The 18,584-nt window shown below is 40.3% G+C and overlaps 2 long non-coding RNA genes across 3 annotated transcripts in view; one reads left to right on the top strand and one right to left on the bottom strand.

Moving 5' to 3' along the window:
* LOC145722963 (uncharacterized) overlaps nt 1-11,883 on the bottom strand; it is a 37,259-nt gene extending 25,376 nt beyond the window's left edge. For both annotated transcript variants that reach the window (XR_014147544.1, XR_014147543.1), the window contains exons 1-2: nt 11,705-11,883; nt 8,763-9,454 (exon numbers count right to left, since the gene is read on the bottom strand). This is a non-coding gene — a long non-coding RNA (uncharacterized LOC145722963). The remainder of the gene's footprint in view (nt 1-8,762; nt 9,455-11,704) is intronic.
* LOC145722964 (uncharacterized) lies at nt 9,531-14,649 on the top strand. Its single transcript, XR_014147545.1, has 2 exons — nt 9,531-9,647; nt 11,195-14,649. It is a non-coding gene; the product is annotated as an uncharacterized LOC145722964 (long non-coding RNA).
* Nucleotides 14,650-18,584: the final 3,935 nt, after the last annotated feature.

The raw sequence follows: 18,584 nt of genomic DNA, 5'->3' as shown, positions 1-18,584 counted from the left end.
CTCTCTCTCTCTCTGTCCCTCCTGCTCATGCTCTCTCTCTCTTTCTCTAAAATAAATAAATCAATCTTAAAACAAAAAAAAAAGAAAGTAATGGGAAAAGTGTGTATAGTATGTAAAAAAGGTTGCATTGTAGTACTTTTATAGTAGCAAAAACTGGGGAGTAAATTAGTTAAAGCATAGTTTAACCACATGGCAAAACACCATACACTTTTTTATTTTATTTTATTTTATTTTATTTTATTTATTTATTTTAAAGTAGGCTATACAGGGTTTGAACTCACGACTTTGAGATCGAGTCTGACGCTTAACTGACTGAACGACCTAGGCGCCCCTATACACATTTTTTTAAAGATTTTATTTATTTATTTGACAGAGAGAGACACAGTGAGAGAGGGAACACAAGCAGGGGGAGTGGGAGAGGGAGAAGCAGGCTTCCCGCTGAGCAGGGAGCCCGATGTGGGGCTCGAGCCCAGGACCCTGTGATCATGACCTGAGCCGAAGGCAGATGCTTAACGACTGACGGAGCCACCCAGGTGCTCCACACCATACACTTTTAAAGTTGATCATGATGCAGCCTATATTTAAGGACATAAGATGACTGTGATTTATTAAGTAGGAAAAAGTAGAACACCCCAAAATGATTCAGTCCATATACACGATGCCCGCCTATATGTTCCTCTATCCATAGGAGGAAGTGTGATCATATATTTGTTAAAATGGCAATAGTACTTAGGTCGTAGCAATGGACTTTCGGGTTATTTTAATTTTCTCCATTTTATCACTCTCTGTTGTCTGAATTTCTAACACCTTAAGAAAGCATATTATTTTTAAAATTAAAAATTTTTTAATTTAAAATTAAAATTAAAAAATTTAAAAAATCTAAAAAATTTTTTTAAAAATGAAGCCATTTTCATTTTGAAAAAACAAAAATAAATCACATAGTGACCAAGAAGCTCTAGGGTACGGCCTGCCTGAGCCGCGGCTGACAATGTGGAGCCTTCGGTATGTAGTGCAATCCAGGCCAGAAAGGGGAGGTGAAAAGATCATCGTATCTTGCAGGTGATGGCACCCACTTTCATCTGTACTCTGATGAAGAGGACAGATGCCATAACCCAGCTCTGTGCACAGCACCTGGCTCAAGAAGAGGCACTCAATCAGTAGATATTGAATAAAATAGTTCACTTAGGGGAGAGGTACACATATATACCACCAGGTGTTCATTTGAAAAGAGTGATGCAAAATACAGCAGAAAAGGAAAAAGGCACAAAGTTAAGAAAGCTGGGGTTCAAATGCCTGCTCTATATTTGTATTACATGAATTTGCACAATTTAACTCTGATGCTCAGATTTCTCATTTGAAAAATTAAAGATGATAAAACAGATAAAGATAGTAAAACAGGTAGAATGAGTGACATGGCACATTTAAGTGGCTGGTATATAGCAGATAATCAAATTGTAGTTCTTATTAGCATAATACCCATAATATTGGCAAGAACAGGAAGGAAAACCATTGGTTAAGAGGCAGAAAATCTATGTTCTAATGAGGATTTCTGTTATGACTAATGGTGAGACTTCGGATAGCACCCTGGGCTCTGTGTCTGGTTAGTACCTACCTCAACACTGCGCTGAGGCCAAAACAGGATGCTATATGAGAATGTACTTTGCATAAATGTAAGGATTGTTCCTAAATACTTATAGTCGTCCTTTAAAATAGGAACCAACACAAAGAACAGCAAATATATACTCATTTCAATTGTAGTCTTGCTACCCATTGACAAAGGAGATAACCAGTTCTGTGGAAACCATCTTGAGATCAGGTCATCTTAGAAGTTCTCACAAAATTATTATTAACCATGGCCATTTTAAAAAAACCATATTAAAAAAGTGGTTGATACATTCTCATGGCACAGAATGCAAGGTATCAAAGAAGATACCGTCAAAAGTAAGACTCCCTCTCTCTGGTCTCCTCCAATCTCCTGGTTTACCTTATTTGAAGCAACCAATGTAACCAGTTCCTTGTGTATCTTCCGGAGACATTCTATATGTTAGTCTGTGTATACATAGGCACTAACATGCATACTTATACACATACACATGCATACATGTACACATACATGTGTGTTTGTGTTTACCCAAATAGCAACATGTTACATTCATGGTTATGCATATTCTCATATTCTTAAAAACTAACAATGTATTTCCCATATGCAATATATTAAAGAGCTGCCCCATTCTTTTTAACAACTGCATGGTATTCCATAATATGGATATACGGTATCTATTGTCTGTTAGCAGGATTGTAAGTTGTTTCCAACACACAATGCTCTGGTGGATAGCCTTATATGTAAGTCATTTCACATGTGTGAGTACATTTAAGATAAATACATAGGTCAAAGGGTATCAGCATTTTACATTTTTAAAGGTATTGCTAATTGCACTCCATATAGACTGTACCAAATTACCTTCCCACCAGCAATGTTATGAGAGAGCCTGTTTCCTAGTCTCTAGCCAATGCAACATGTACTACTATGTAATAGGTAAGACAAAAAATGATGTCATTATAGTTTTAATTACTATTTTCCTTATTATATGTAAGGTTGAATATAATTTTGTTTGAGAACTATTTGTATTTCCCTTATTATGCAATTGTTCTTTCATATCTTTTATCCATTTTCCTACTGGGTTGTTGGTTTTCTTACTGATTTGAATCTATCAGTCTTTTCTTTGATGGTTTTATTCATTCTTAGGAAGGAGTCCCTTACTTAAATTTTTAAAATCTCATATATTTTTCTAATTCTTATAATTCCCCCTTTTAACATCTAAATTTTAATTAATCTCTAGATTTCTTTGTATATAATATATAAGATGGGAATCCAAATTTTTCCCAGATAATTTTCAAGGTGATCCAAAATGATTACTTCCATAGTCCCTATTTTCACCTACTGTATTAAAATTACACCTATATTATTTATAAATTCCTATGTGCATTTGGGTATGTTTCTGGACTCTTATTCTGTTTTATTTATGCATGCAGCAATATCACATTGTTTTAATTTTTGTAGCTTTAGAATATGTTTTGATATCTGATATAGTTCTCCCTCTCCCTCTTTTTTAATGTTCCTGGCCATTCTGGCTTATTTTTTTCCTCACATGATGCTTACAATCAATTTATCTGGTTAAATAATTGTTGGAGTTGCATAACATTTATGGATTCATGTGAGAAAATCTTTATGAAGTTAACCTTTTCTACCCATGAAAAGACTATGGTCTTTCCTAGTAGAGTTCCTTTTTGAATGAGATAAACAAAAATTAATCTTTATGTGCCAGGAATGTCAGAATCTTAATACAAAGTTTTATTCAGAATCTACAGGCCCATTTATTTGATTGACACAAAACCTTGCTTTGCCTTAGATGCTCTGTTTCTATTTTTGCAGAAAAAGATACTCAATAACTTAAATAAGGCTTCTCTAAATGTCACATTTGCACAACAAGGGCAGAACCGACTAAATGAGTGACTCGCATGTGGAATGCATCTATTTAATAATGCATTGATCTCCAAATGCTCTAAAATTAGTTAGGTGTTCTTGCCCAACCCAAAACACAACTTAGTTCCATTCCTTCATCCCAGATACTGCATGATGCATCACGCAACAAGAAAACATCTAAAATTATCTCATTTGGAACCACTCAAGAAAATAGGCATTACCGATTAACATTTGATAATTAGCTTTGAAAGCTATCAAATGTCTTTGACAACTGATGATCCTGGAGATTTTTATTATTGAATATTTCCATTATATAATTGTCACATTATCTGATGATTTAATAGTGTAATTTATAATCAGGTACCATCAACTCCCTAGACCTAAAAGGAGACCCCTTACTGATCATTAGCTGATTTTTCCAAGGTCATACTGAGAGTCCATCAAGGAGCTGAGATTAAAGGAAGGGACTATTTCATGATCACAAGAGTCAACCAGCTCAGCCAGTGTTGTTCCAATAAAATGTTGTTTCTGAAACAGTCTGTTAGCTCTGGGCTTATTTTTAAACAGCTCTTTGTCCATTAACTGATTACTTCCCTCATACATAGTTCTTGGGTGGGCCAGTTGATGCCCAATAATTGTTCCATTCTCACTACTAATGCACAATCTGGTGTAGCAGGGAGGAAAGCTTGGATGTGGTTAGGGACAAATAGTCCTCTATTCAATTTGAAGCATGCCTCTGAACCTTATGAACTTGAACATGCTATCAAAATAAGTATTTCAGGTGATGTGGCTCATAGACTACCTGACCCAGAAGCTCTTAGGTGTTTGTTTAAAATGTGCATTCCTAAACCTCATCCCTCAAGTACTAAACTAGGAACTGTGGGACTGGTCAAGTCATCTTCATTGTAACAAACTTCCCAGGAGATTCTTGTCCATGCTAATTGCCTCAACCTTATCTGTTCATCTGTAAAGTGGCAGATGACCAACCTTCTTCATAGGGTGGTTTTGGGAGTTTCAAATAATTATATATGCAAAGCACCTGGCACATAGAAGTAGCTCAGTAACATCACTTTCCTTCCTCTCCTCTTTTTCTCTTCTACCAAATAATGAGGAAAAATGGAGAAGAATACAGCATGCTATTTTAAAGTTTTTTGTTCTTTGCTAGGAATAGATGAAGCCACTATCCTGTTCTTAGAACTAAATAAATCTTAGTCATTTAAAACTCAAACTGAAAATTGTTCAAGAAAAGCATTTAATTGATGTTATAGATCTGAACTTACCAGATGGCCACATAATTTTGAAATACCAGTAGGCAGCAATCCTCCACCATGTATACTCAGTTATCAATCTATTGCCTCTTGGCTCTAAATTCATACTTCATTACCTGCTCTGGGAAAATGGATATGGGCCCCTTAAATAGTATTCCTCTGCTAGATGGCATGATACTAAACTTTGTCAGTAGAGGGCACTGGAAAGACATTATAAGAAGAAAGGATTTTGCTTCCTGGTTTTGGCGTGCTTGCTTACCAGACTCCTGCAATGTGCATGGCTATCCCAGCACCCAGCTCCTGTGGCATAATTGGCTTCACCAGTGCCCAGATCTTGCAATGTGGGCAGGTTGGCCAGGACCAGATTCTTGCAGCAATTATAGCTTCTCCAGTGTCTAGCTCCTGCAGTACACAGAAACCAGCAGCTTCCCCCAGCACTACCTTCAGGCTGAGATGCTCACTTCTATGTCTACCCATAGCAGGTTAACAGAAACCTGCTTTACCCTTCTACCTTAAGTAACTAAAAGATTGGACAAAATGTTCAAAACAATAGTCTTCAGTCATCAGATACACAGCATCCCAGGACAGCAATCTCTGAGAGAAGGGAGGCAAATAAGGTGATTGTTCACCTTGATAATTGGAATTTGCAAGCCACAGTGCAGCAGGGAGAGGAAACTCAGACAGACTCCAGTGGAATCTTTGAGATGAGGACTCAAGGTTAATATTTGAATAGGCCAGAGTTGCTAAACTTCTCAGGGTAGGGTACTAGAGGAAAGAGAACTGAACAGAGAGAACTTAGGAAATCTTCAAAAAATTCATCTTAAGTGCTTAACTAACCATTGATGTGTGCATGCATGGGAAGGAACTACCATACCAAGAGTGAAAACACTAAAAAAGGAGCAGATGGAACTATCCCCAGAGACAAAAATTGTTTGCTGAAGTAGAAAGACCTCTGGGTACAGAGAGTATTGAGTAGAGTCCTCAGCAGGTAATTGCCTCAGAAGTGCAGCAAAGTGTAAAGTCCATTCTGGACCTGTTGTCTTAGTCAGCTTGAACTGCTACAGCAAAATACCATAGAATCAGTGGCTTAACCAACAGACGTTTATTTCTCACAATTCTAGAGGCTGAAAAATCCAAGGCCAAGTTGCCAACTGTCAGTGGCTGGTGAGAGTTCTCTTCCTGACTTGCTGATGTGGAAAGAGAGCAGTCCGGTATTTCTTCCTCTTCTTATAAGGACACTAATCCCATCTCGGGAGCCCCACCTGCATGACCTCATCTAAACCTACTTACCACCCAAACCCTCCACCTTGAAGTATTATCTCATCAGGGGAGTAAGACTTCCTACATGAATCTGGAGGGGACACAAACTTTCAGTCCATAACACATGCTTAGCAAAACTTAAAAGTAAACCTCTCAAGAATCAGGCAGTTTCCAAGTAAACGAACTGTACTCCAGAACAACAACAAAAGTACTTAAAAGAATAACTCCTTCTCACCCCCTCCCCCCCCAAAAAAAACAAGCACCAATAAACATGAAATTCAAAATTTCTAGCATCCAATGCAAAGCATTAGGATTTCAAAGAAGCAAGAAAATATGGGCCATAATCAGAAGAAAAATCAATCAATAGAAACAGACCCAGAAATGACAAAGGTTATAGAAGAGCAGACAAGGACATTAAAATACCTGCTATAAATGTATTCCATATGTTCAAGGAGGCAAAGAAAACATGAGCATGATAAGGAGAAAAATTAAAGATATAAAAGATACTCTACCATAATGAACTTGAAATTTCCCATTCCAGTAGGTATAACTTCATCTTTTATACAATCGTTCCCTACTTGCATCCAGACCTTTCATCCAGAAAGTTCAGATGCAAAAAGCACAAGGATGTTTCATAAAACTTACAAAGATCTAGTGTGGCCACTGTACAGGGACTCAGCAGTATACTCAACCAAATGGTCATTATCCTTATCCTGGATATCCTGGACAATAAGGATATCTTTATGGTCATTATCCTTATCATCTAGGATCATGGCAATCCCACTAGAGAACTCAGGTAGCCGAACCAGAAATAAATTGTATTCCCAGGCCCCTTTTGACTTGGTGTACCAACCAGTCCAGCCTGGAGTTGCTGTTAGGGGAAAGAAAGGATCACACCTAGGAATAGTAGAATGGAATCCCAAATATTCCTGTTGACTTAATTAACCTTTCCCTTTCATCCTGATCATTACTTAGGAAGCACCAAGAAATAGTCCCTTTCTCAGGCAGCTGCATTATGAGGTATGTGAATCAAGAGGACTTCTGCATAAGTGACTTAGATCTCTTGACCAGCAGCTGACATTGCTTTCCATAGTCCATGAGGGGTGTCTTTAATCTGACAGTCTGTCATTTTCCAAGTAGCAGGCTAGATGCGTAGGTCACTGGCAATAGCCCAATAGCCAAGGTTCATCAGGGAACACATTGGCCAGAAATATGAGAACAACATGTACAATCCAGAAGTGCAGATTAACCCTCATGAGGCTCACCTTGGACAAATGGGATACAGGAAGAGGTAGACAATACCCTCTTCCCCTTCTAGACGGGTTGTCCAGCCATAATTATATGGCTTCTTAGAGGACAGCCACATGAGATGGAGCAACCGGCCACACAGAGCTGTGGCCAGCTCACTGAGGGATCTACTACTGACCCTCCCTTCTTTCTTGCTCCTGCCCCTGCAACCTCACTCTTGCTCTGTGAGATTGTTTACTCCTCAATAAAGTAGTAGCACAAAGAGGGAAACAAAGGCAAGGACAATAAGAACGAATTCCCATTAGGAATTTTGTATTCTGTATTATGTCATCCTAGAAAATTCACCAGTTTACAGCATGGTGACTAGTAGTATTAGAGAAGGTTATCGTGTTGCAATTTTTGTGATAAGCTACTTGGGGGGGAATGGTAATTTAAAAGCAAAATCTAATTGAAAACATTCCTGTTTTCTCTTTGTTAACAATGTTTTATATTGCCGGCTATAAGACACTATGATCCACTTGTTGTCCACATATCCTAATTGCAGGCAAGGTAGGTAGGAGGAAATAAACAGCCTCCTGAGCACTGGCCCTGCAAAACCAAACCTATAAAACAATGACAAATGTTACATTTTGTGACAGAGCAGGACAATAATTGGATTTAAAATAAACAAAACTAAAGAAAACTGACTAAAAAACATCTTTTTTTTTTTTTTTTTACTTTGAATCAAACCTACAATTCATTAGCATACCATTTCCCTCTTCCCATCTGGAAACCAGAAATATTGATGATATATATCATGTAACAGCATTCCAAGAAAATCATTTAAGAACTATAAATTTGAATGTGTGCAAAAATTTATATTTTATTTGTGTTTTTTGTATGATTGGGGTGTTTTCCCCTTTTGGAGGAATTATGATTTAGAATAAATTTTTCCAGCACTGACTCTGAACTCAACGCGTTCTGGGGTGTTTTAGAATTTATGTCCCACTCTGCATTTTTCAGCCCCACTATTTCTTTGTAAGGTATCCCAGCGGGAAGGAACCAGAAAACCATTTCTTTTTTTCTTCCCCAAGAATCTTAAAACTTGCATTAAAAAGATGAAATGACCAACAATGGCTCCCAAGGGGAATCTGAGAAACAGAGAAGATTCATGGGGGCTTCTTAATGCACACGTTTCTCTCTATATAGTCACAACCCACATGAATGTCAGAATGCACAGGTGGGAGGATGCAGCAGGCTGAGCTTTGCTCACACTTTTATTTTATTTATTTATTTATTTATTTTTAAGAGGTGGGGAAGGGGCAGAGGAAGAGAGAGAGAGAATCTTAAGCAGGCTCTATGCCCAACACGGTGCCCAATGCAGGCCTCAATGTCACGACCCTGAGATCATGACTTAAGCTGAAATCCAGAGTCAGCTGCTTAACCAACTGAGCCACTCAGGCACCCCAACTTTGCTATCACTTTAAGGAGATAGCTAATGGTTTAGACACCATCCTCCTTACCTGGTGCAATGCCCATAGCCCAGTGGAACACACTCTCCATTTCTTCCTACTTCAACACCTTCCACTTCTGTTTGGAAGGACTTGAACTACATGAAGGCTATACAAAAGGTTTTCCACACACTAGCCATTTGACTTAACATCAGTGAAATGCGGTCCAAGTCAACATAGGCTGAATGACAGGGACAGGGCAGAAAATATTCCATCACTGTTTCCCGGGGGTGATATCCTACCTAAGAGGCTTGCCCTTGCAGGGAAAGTGATCAGCTTGGACATGTCATGCAATTGAACGCACCCTGCAGACACCCCAGTCAATAAATATTTGTTCTGCCTCAATCGAGCATGCGATGGTCTGAATGTTTGTGTGCCCCTAGAGAACATACGTTCATGTTCTAACCCCTAACGTGATGGTATTAGGAGGCAAGGTCTTTGGGAGGTGACTAGGTCCTGAGGGTGGAGCCCTCATGAACAGGATTAATGCTCTTGTCAAAAAGGCTCCAGAGAGATACCTTGCCTTTCTGCCATGTAGGGATGTAATGAGAAGTCTGCAGCCCAGAAAAGGGCACTCACCCAACCCTGCTGGCACCGTGATCTCAGACTTTCAGCCTCCAGAACTGTGAGCAATAAATTTCTGTGTTTTTCAACCACCCCATCTGTGGCATTTTGTTATAACAGTCCAAATGGGCTAAGAGTTTCTGTATAAGGGGCAGGGCAAAAGAAAGAGAAACACGTGGATCAGGAAGCATTCATAATCTAGAGAGGCAGATTGCTAACCAATCATACTTGCACTCTTGTGACCATGTAAATTCCTTGCTGGAGACCATGGGAGCAAAGAAAAGAGAAAGAAAAGCCAAAAAGGGAATGCTAGAGCTGGGAAGAGAGACAAAGGTAAGCAGGATGCCAAGTTAATCAGACTAGTCTAGGCCATGGGCCGGTGGCTGAGAAACAGAAGTCTCTAAATTTTCTTTTAAGAAAAAAAAAAGTTTCCATATAGTTTAACCTTTTGTTTAAGCATGTTGTATAAATTTAAAAATGCATCTAAGACATTGCCTCATCATGAAAAGCTGCTGATGGGACAGATTGAGGAAGTGGGAACAGCATTCATCAGTCTCAGCGTCTGGGGCTTGGAATTAGCCATCACAGACACAGGGTACAAGTCCTTGGCATTCAGCACAAAATACCTGTTCTCTTTCTGTATGTTGGGTGTTGATCCCAGTGTTCTACAGGCCTTTTTTGAAGAGAAAAATCAGTGGTTAAGGCCATTTGTCAGAGGGCTGGCTATTTTCAGTGTTATTGTTATGACAAGTCTGGCTTCCAAAAGGATTATTAAGAAAAAAGGCCACCTCTTTGAAATCTACATCAAGTTGTTACGGCAACGAACCCAAGATTAAATCTGGAAATGTTTGTTCCGCCACCCCCTTCCTCTACCCTATTATCTATTTCACATGTTCTTGTGCTTGATACCAGCTAACAGATCATCGCTACATCTCTGCCACCTCATCCCAGGAATCAAAGACAAGTGTGGATTTGAAAAATGGCATTGCCGTGTGCATTTGTGTGTCGATTACATTGGTACATCTGTGGGCTTGTGTGTAACTCTGGAAATAGTTCGTCACATTTCCCCCTAAGTTCTGTTTGTCACATTTAACCAAAGAGGCAGCCATCCCTTATCCAGATAAAGAAAGGACAACCAGGAAACTTCAGTGGCACTTGGTGGATTTCTGCAAAGATTGGAAGATAGACAGTCTAAAAGAAAGACAGCACTTCCCACGGCCTAGAGGTGGGGAATTACAGGGAGTGTGTAGTGTTAGCTGGGGCATACATAGAGTATGGGTAGGAGAAGAGAGGGAAATAAAGCTTGAGAAATAGGGAGGACATTTGGACATCTGCAAGGGCCACGTTTGTGAACAGGGGAATGAGCGACATGCAAAGTGAAGCCTTACTGGGAATGACAAGTGTGAGAAGGGACGGGGACGGGCTTGGGGCAGCAACAACCAGTGATCAATCATATCAGCAGTTGAGGAAAAAAAACGTAATGAGAGAGCTAGGATTCTGTCTGTGAGGATGGTAATGAGAGAGCCGAAGGGGGAACATCACCAGTGGTGGGAGGATTTGCAGAGGCCTGGCAACCAGCGATAAAACTAGAGGTGGTGGAAGGGGAGTTGGGGAGGAAGGGAGCCTAGGAAGGAAGTGTGGGGGGCAGAGCAAGTCTAGAGGGAAGAGCTATTTGGGGTAGCAGATAATGTGTTCTGACTTGAGGAATGTCCAGCAGGTGATGAGAAATTCATATGTAGGGCACTTGAAAGGCACGAGGGCCAGAGATTCCATCTACATGATTCCCCAGTGAGAAAGATGAGCTAGGAAAAAACAGCAGGGAACTGAGGATGAAATTGAGCCAGAGCGCTACCTTCTAACCAGTGTATTTGTGAATCTAGCCATGGCAGACCCTAACCCAGGGAGCCTGTGAGGATGAAGACAGCTCATCCAAGACTCTGTGTGGCCCCTTGAAGGCTAATGAGCTCTGCTGAATCCCAGTAGTCAATGGGTGTCCCCCTCCCTGGACATCTGAGCTAAGAGGTATTGGGGAAAAGCCTCCAATTTCACACACTTTGTGACCCAGTTTCTATCTGGCTCACCGAAGCTCTTCTCACTCTGGACGACGGGTCTGAAAGCCGCTTAGTAGAATGGTGGAGAGTTACACGAAAGTGCTTTCACATTAATTGAATTCCCTTCCGTTGGGCTTCTGCAAACGAACTTTTGTTTTAAGTGCTACATTTTACTTCACTAGTAGGAACTCAGCTGGGTGAAGGAACACTGCTGACTTGAAGGGATTTTCTACAGTGGACCTAGAAGTGTGGGTTTGGTCTTGCAGGAGGTGATGGGAGGAAAGGACCCAAGGAGGCTGTGTGTGCAGTTAATGCTTCCACCAGAACCCTCTGCCTTACCTGCACCACTGGCTTCCAAATCTGGGTGAATCACCTTTGGGTGGCTCTGTGGTTGTACAGATGACGGTCCAACCAGACCAACCAGACCAACTCTTCAGGAAGTGGAGCTCAGGAATCTGATTTTCAACAATCTCACCAGCTATCTGGCGCAGCTCACTCACGACCCTTTCTTCAGGAATCCACTGCCTTGGGGCATTCCATCCTTGCTCTGTAAGAAATACCAAGTGATTTTCAACAGTTGCAGGAATTTCCTGGCAAGGCCTATAAGAATGGGGGTGAGGGCTTGCTGATCGGGAAAAAAAAAAAAAATGTTCTAAAATTGTCATTTGTTTTCACTGTGATATTTATTTGTAATATCACATCGCATAAAAACTTCACATAAAATGGGTGTCTTTAGCAGAAAAATTTTGGATCAAAAATGACTGAGAAACTTCACAGCCTGGGATGATGCTACACTTTAGTTCTGCAAAATTGGTCTTATCAGTTTTACCAGAGTGCCACCTCTTTGAAACTAAGTCCTTTAGTGTTTAAGCTCTAGACAAGTGCAAACTCTGGTACCATGAGCTCCCCTTGGGGAGACACGGTGGTCCCTGCATTAATTAAGGAGAGCACACAGCATCCAGGTCAGAACATTAGATTCCCCAATGCTGCCTGCCAGAGAAAGGGGCTTCCTTTTCCTTCACGCCCTCTCCAAAACCTGGGGAGCCAAGGTGTACATTTCCCAGGGAATAATAGGAAAACATCTACATCACAGAGAGACTAGCTCAGGAAGCAATTCTCTTCTCTAACCTCCAGCAAAAAAACCAAACATCAAAACCCACAAAGCTGAGAGCCAACATCAGGCACACACCTAAACAGATTTCTTTTCTAGCCCACAGCCCTCTTCTTTTAAAAACCTTGGGAGACACAGAGTGAATAATTTGGGCAGCAAGTGGGAAGATCAAGTCTCAGCTCTCCAACCCCTCTGAACCTGTCCTCTCATTTCTGAAGGGGAACTAGTGATCCCACCCACCGAAGTGTATAATAATGGGCAAGATGGGCATAGCTCCTCAGCTACCTTCTACCCAGGGAGGGAGACAGCAAAAGCAGAAACAGGATGAATACGTAAAATTATTGCAAGTTTTGAATTTTTTTAAAAGATTTATTTATTTATTTGAGAGAGAGAGAGAGAAAGCAAGCATGGGGGAAGGGGAGGGGCAGAGGAAGAGAAATCTCGAGCAGACTCTCTGCTGAGCATGGAGCCCCATTCAGGGCTTGATCCCATGACCCTGAGATCATGACCCAAGCTGAAACCAAGAGTCGGACATTCAACCAACTGAGCCACCCAGGTACCCCATAAAATGATTGCAAGCTTTAGAAGGGCTGTGCAAGAAACTGAAGGGCTGATGTAGAGTTATCAGGAAAGAGGGCCACCCACAAAGAGGGTTTGAATTCTAATTGCTCTGCTGATTTTCCTCAGGGAAATATTTGAACTTCACTGTCTGTTTCCTCACCTACAAAAAGGGACAGTAATCCACAATGGAACATCCTTCAGCCTTAAAAAGGAAGGAAATTCTTTTGCATGCTGCAACATGATGAACCTTGACAATGTTATGCCAAGGGAAATGAGCTAGTCACAAAAAGCATGTATGTATGTATGATTCTACTTGTAGGAGGTCCCTAGAGCCATCAATTTCACAGAGATAGGAAGTAAAAGGATGGTTTCCAGGGGCTGGAGGGAGGAGAGAATGGGGAGTTGTTTAATGGGTACAGAGAGTCAGTTTTGCAATATGGAAAGGGTTCTGGAGATGGATGGAGGTAAGAGTTGCACAATGATGTAAATACAATTAATATAACTGAACGGTACACTTAAAAATGGTAAAGATGGAAAATTTTATATATTTTTATCACAATTTTTTAAATGAATGAAGAAAAAGGGATAGTAATACCTACCTCATGGGGTTGGTAGGAGAAAATAAAATCGCATAAAACATTTAACACAGTGCAGATCCTTCTTTCCCCACTACACACACACACACACACACACACACACACTCCTTCTGCTCAGCTGTTTTCTCAGACTCCCCTGCCAAGTTTCCTTATAGCATAGACACCAACAGTAAGAACAAGCCATGCTCAATGACTTCTGTCCTCAGGAGTCTCCTCAGGCTGCATTCTGGAAGATTCTTCCATCTTCTGTCTTTCCTTACATGAATTCTCATTCCAAGGCATTTCAAGACACTCTGAGAATAATGGTTCTTAACTTGGGAATATCTGCTCTTCAGTTTCTGAAAACAATTTATTCCTCTAGTCAGACCCAGAGTTTTGAAAGACCAAACTGACAAGACATTTATGAATGCAACACATAGTTAGAGGGCCTCTATTATGCATGAGGCTCTCTGCAGCTGGAAACATAAGATCCCTTGCTTTTTCCTACTCTAAACAAGCAGTGGGTTCCTAAATTGTTCAAGAAGTATGGAAAAGTGCATTGTCTCACATCCCAATCAGTTGTTGAATGCCCTTTGGAACTACTCTGATTCCTTCACAACCCCATCCCACCCTTCTCTTCCTGCATGAATGTACCTTGGGATCTGACAGGATGTGGCCTTTCATGTAGTGATTTGATTGCATTTCTTTCTCTTGTCTCATTTTCCAAACTTCTGAAATCTAAGACAATAATTAACACACTTCTATAATGACAAAGTATTTTTAAATGACTGTGCTTGTATATGCTTTTAAATGAGTTCATATACTTAGGAAGAAATCAATAGATAAGTTTCTTAGTATGAGGCAGATAATAGTGGGTGGGGTTTTTTTGAAGCTGTGACTAGATCTATTACTTGCAGAATCCTAAAATTTAGACATGGTGGGGACTATTGACTCTGAGCTGTATATAATGACACATAATAATGTCTACTATTTCTATAATAAGTACTTTAAACTTAAAGTGTTTTTGGATACATTAACACATTTGATTCTTAAGACAAATTAGAGAAGAAAAACAGGCTCAGAGAGTGTTCCAAGCCACCCACCTAGTATGGATCAGAGGTCCCTCTCTGAAATAGCCACCTTCAAGTCTTTTTTACTGTTTTCATTTCATCACTGGGAGAGAGAATGGATCAGATGACAGCTAAAGACTCAGGATAACGTACGGTGGGTTGCCTGGACTGGGCATAGAATTAGAGTTGAACTAGCAAAGAGAAACCAAGCTTCCCCAAGGCATGGAAAGAATTGCTGGGCCATGAACAGGAGGAATTCAGGGAACAGGACATGCGAACCTCTCGGAGCTCAGGATGGCAGCAAAGACTTGGTGCGACCAACAACCAGATAATGTGTAACCACTAAAAGCTTAGTCCTGACAGAAAGGCTGTTTCCCCAGGTCCAGTGTCAGAAGAAACATCCCAAAGTCCTCAGGGAAAGCACTGCCTTGTTTCATTAGATTTCAGTTTTATCTTCCTGAGCACATTCTAAGATATCAAAGAAATCGGAGACCCTACACAACAGTAGAGAGCAATACAAAGGTTACAGAAAGAATGAGAAACCCCAACTTGTTCTAACTCCAAACATAAAATTTAATTATACTCCCTCAGCATCCACAGAAGTGTGCTGAGTAGCATCCTGTTCTTCGGGGCAGCTGTTGGTGCCACATGGGGTCACTCTTGAGAGGCAGAGTATTTGCTCTCATTGTACTATTTCCTCACTCCTAGGATCTGTGTTGCACTGAACACAAGGGTATATACTGCCATTAAACACCTGTCCCTGGCCCTGGCAGGCCCTGTCCCTGGCCACGAGAAAACACCATCATTGCTACTTCCCAGTGTTGGGAGGAAGAGGAGAAAGGACTCCCTTCTCTCTCTCCCCACTCCATGTCACACTGATGAGCTCATAAGGGTATGATTCTCGAGTCACATGTTTCTTTGATGACACAAATGCACATACTTCCCCCAAGACCACCCCCCCCACCACGTTCCCCAACCTCCATGTCCCCAGATACTCAGGAGCTGAGTATTTCTCCTAATACTTAGTACTAATCACTTCTTGCCTCAGGATAAGTATTCCTCTTTGAGAAAACTCTATATTATAACAGGTTTCATCCTGCTTTCAATGGTAGATGGGCCTTTTACATCAGAGAGAAATATCACAACTAAAAAGATGGAATGTGGTTTGAGGACAGACTATTAAGAATGAGTTGACTAGATTAAAGAAAAAGGATGCCCTAAGCATAAAAAAGATCTGACTTGTCTTCCCAGAACAATTCATGAGAACCACAAGGTACATGGCTAGTCCTTGGAAGGATGCAGTGGAAGGTTAAACAAAACCCTCAGGTATCCCCGTAAGGTGCACACTGCAGAAAAGGCATCTAAAGATGTGATTTAGTTTTCTTCCTTTTTTTTTTTTTTAAGTTCCAAGACTCACAGCTTCTGCAAGTGAGTTTGAGCATATTAATGTAAATCTCCCTTTCATGTTCCAAGAGAAGTCTGTGCTGTGGAACTCTAGGAGAGAGGAGTTAGCACCTTGTTTGGGCTCCCCAGAAACAGATCCTGAGATGAGGATTCATGAGCAAACAACTTTCTGAGGAAAGGGGAAAACCAGTAGCAGAGTGGACGAACAGGACAGCAAAGGAAAGAGGCCAAGCCAGAAGGCAGATGGAAGCAGAATCCTGCAGAAGGAGCCTTAGCCTGAGTCAGCAGGGAGCTTAGGAGTGCAAGGTGCATAAGGTGCGTTCTGCAAGACAAGGGGCTGGAGCTTTCATACTTCTGTAGCCATTATCCAGTGGATAAGTGGCACCAATTCCCGTGGCACCTCCCGCTTCCAGATTGTGCAGGCCAGGAGTGCTTCAGTGCCCTGAGGCTGTGGAAAAGGAAAGCACTCCAAAACCAATAGGCACACGACAATGGCATAAAGAAAAGATCAGGTGATCTGAGCAAAGCATTTACATTGTCGGCTATAAGGAGCAACAACTGCAATTAGAGAGACTTAAATTCCTCATATACAGAATGAGGTCATTTAACTACCCTGCACACCTGGTGTCTTTTTATAAAATGCGGAATGTAATCACACCTGCCTCAGTGGGTTGTAAGGATTGGACAATTCAGGAGGAGTGCATATTAAACACTGAGAAATACCAGCTGTTACAATTATTTATAAGCAATTATAACAGCAATTTCACCTGGGCCTGTGGCTCTGGTTATTTTGCCAAAAGAAATGTGGTGACCTTCCATGTACCCAAATATCTCAGAGTTCTCTTGTCTCTCAGTAATTCGGAGAATGCATTTGGAGTTACCTAGAAAGTACAGGTCCCAGCAAGGCAAGAAGAACTTGGGCAACATCTATGAGGAATTTTAAAAGCACCTTCAAAAGCATGAACACACGTGTTTGAACTGGACACAAAACTTTTTTTTTAGATAAAATTCAACCTTGGGTTTGTACGGTGGTTTCTGCCCTGTTCATTTCTTAAACAGAATTATGAGGAGAGCTTTTAATGCAATTGGTTATGAACATCAACTTACTATTAGGTTAGCCCCCAATGAACTAAGTTAGGAGCCATGAGGGAGCTGTTTTTATGACATTCGAGTAGCACAAAACGCGATTTTTCTCTGGAGAAGACTTTTGAGAATTAGAAGAAATTAGTCATATTTTCCAATGTGGGGATTTTAACAGTTGTGAAATTATGACGGAGCCCTGACTCAACAATTCCGATATTGCAATATGTCACCTAGCTGTCTTGTTACTGAAAATTACATGATTTAGAAGACAGTAGCTTTAAAAAGAACTCAGCTGAGGTTGGAAAGAAAAGGGAGATATGCAGACAAAGCAAGGGAAAAGTAGAAAATTGCTGTACATATATAGAGCTAAGTTTAACAATTCTGGGCTCATTTAATACATTTCTGTCTTAAATAGCACACTGAAAAGGCATGTTTATCCTCTCAGTGAGTTATATGTTAGAAATGCGCTCATTAAACAGTGTTTTTTTTAAGTACAATACTGAATCTAAACTGTATTTAAGATGTTGCTAAATATTCAAATGAGTCACCCCTTTAGACTCCCTTTTGGAGGGTTAAAAAGATAAATAGACTTTCACTGGACAAAGAGGAGTAAGCCAATTCAAGACAATCCTTGTGCTATATTTTTCTAGCCTCTTCATTAGGTTACTCCTCATTAACTACCCTAAATGAGCTACAAATAATGATCAGGTCTGTCCTTTCTATATGAAAATTAGGCTATTAGTAAGCTTGTGACTCTCGAGGTGTTTTCCAGGAGTGGTGAAGGGTTTGAACTTTCTTAAGCACACTCTCTAGGTTTCCCTTGTTTTCAATAGCATACATTTGCAAGATGGTTTACCAGGGTTAGGATGCTGAAAGACTCAGAAAGAGACAGTTCTAATGAGCTTGGTCTCATTAACATAGTGTGATAATTAGGTTACCTAGCTGAACAAATGCAACATTGGGCAAGTTTGAAGAGATATAAACAGCTCCAGGAATCGTAACTATAAAGCTAGAAGTGGTAGTATCCCTTAAAGAACTAAACAAATCACTGAAGAAGTTAAGCACTACTACTTATGGTCAGATACTATAAAGAAAAGAGGGTAAGTCTTATGGTTAAGAAATGATTGTCACCTACAACTAATTGAATTCCAAAATACATACATGTCCTCTTTATGGTTTTGTTCCTATCATGATAATACAAACTGAACACATTGAGAGATCCCAGGCTTATTCCAGACAATTAGGAAAGAGTATCTAATTTAACCCAAAGAAGTTTGCTCCAATATGTTGACCTCAGAAGCTACTCTTTATACACTTTCAACAAAGAGTTCTTTGTCTCTTTTCTCAAAGAGTTTGTTTTAACAAAACAATTCTCCCCAAATTGATCTATAAATCAAATGCAATTCCAATCAAAA

The sequence above is a fragment of the Leptonychotes weddellii genome, chromosome 8 (assembly GCF_054177405.1).
Source record: "Leptonychotes weddellii isolate Sample4059 chromosome 8, ASM5417740v2, whole genome shotgun sequence".
In the NCBI taxonomy this organism is placed as follows: domain Eukaryota; kingdom Metazoa; phylum Chordata; class Mammalia; order Carnivora; family Phocidae; genus Leptonychotes; species Leptonychotes weddellii.
This window is presented reverse-complemented; position numbering and strand designations above follow the sequence as displayed.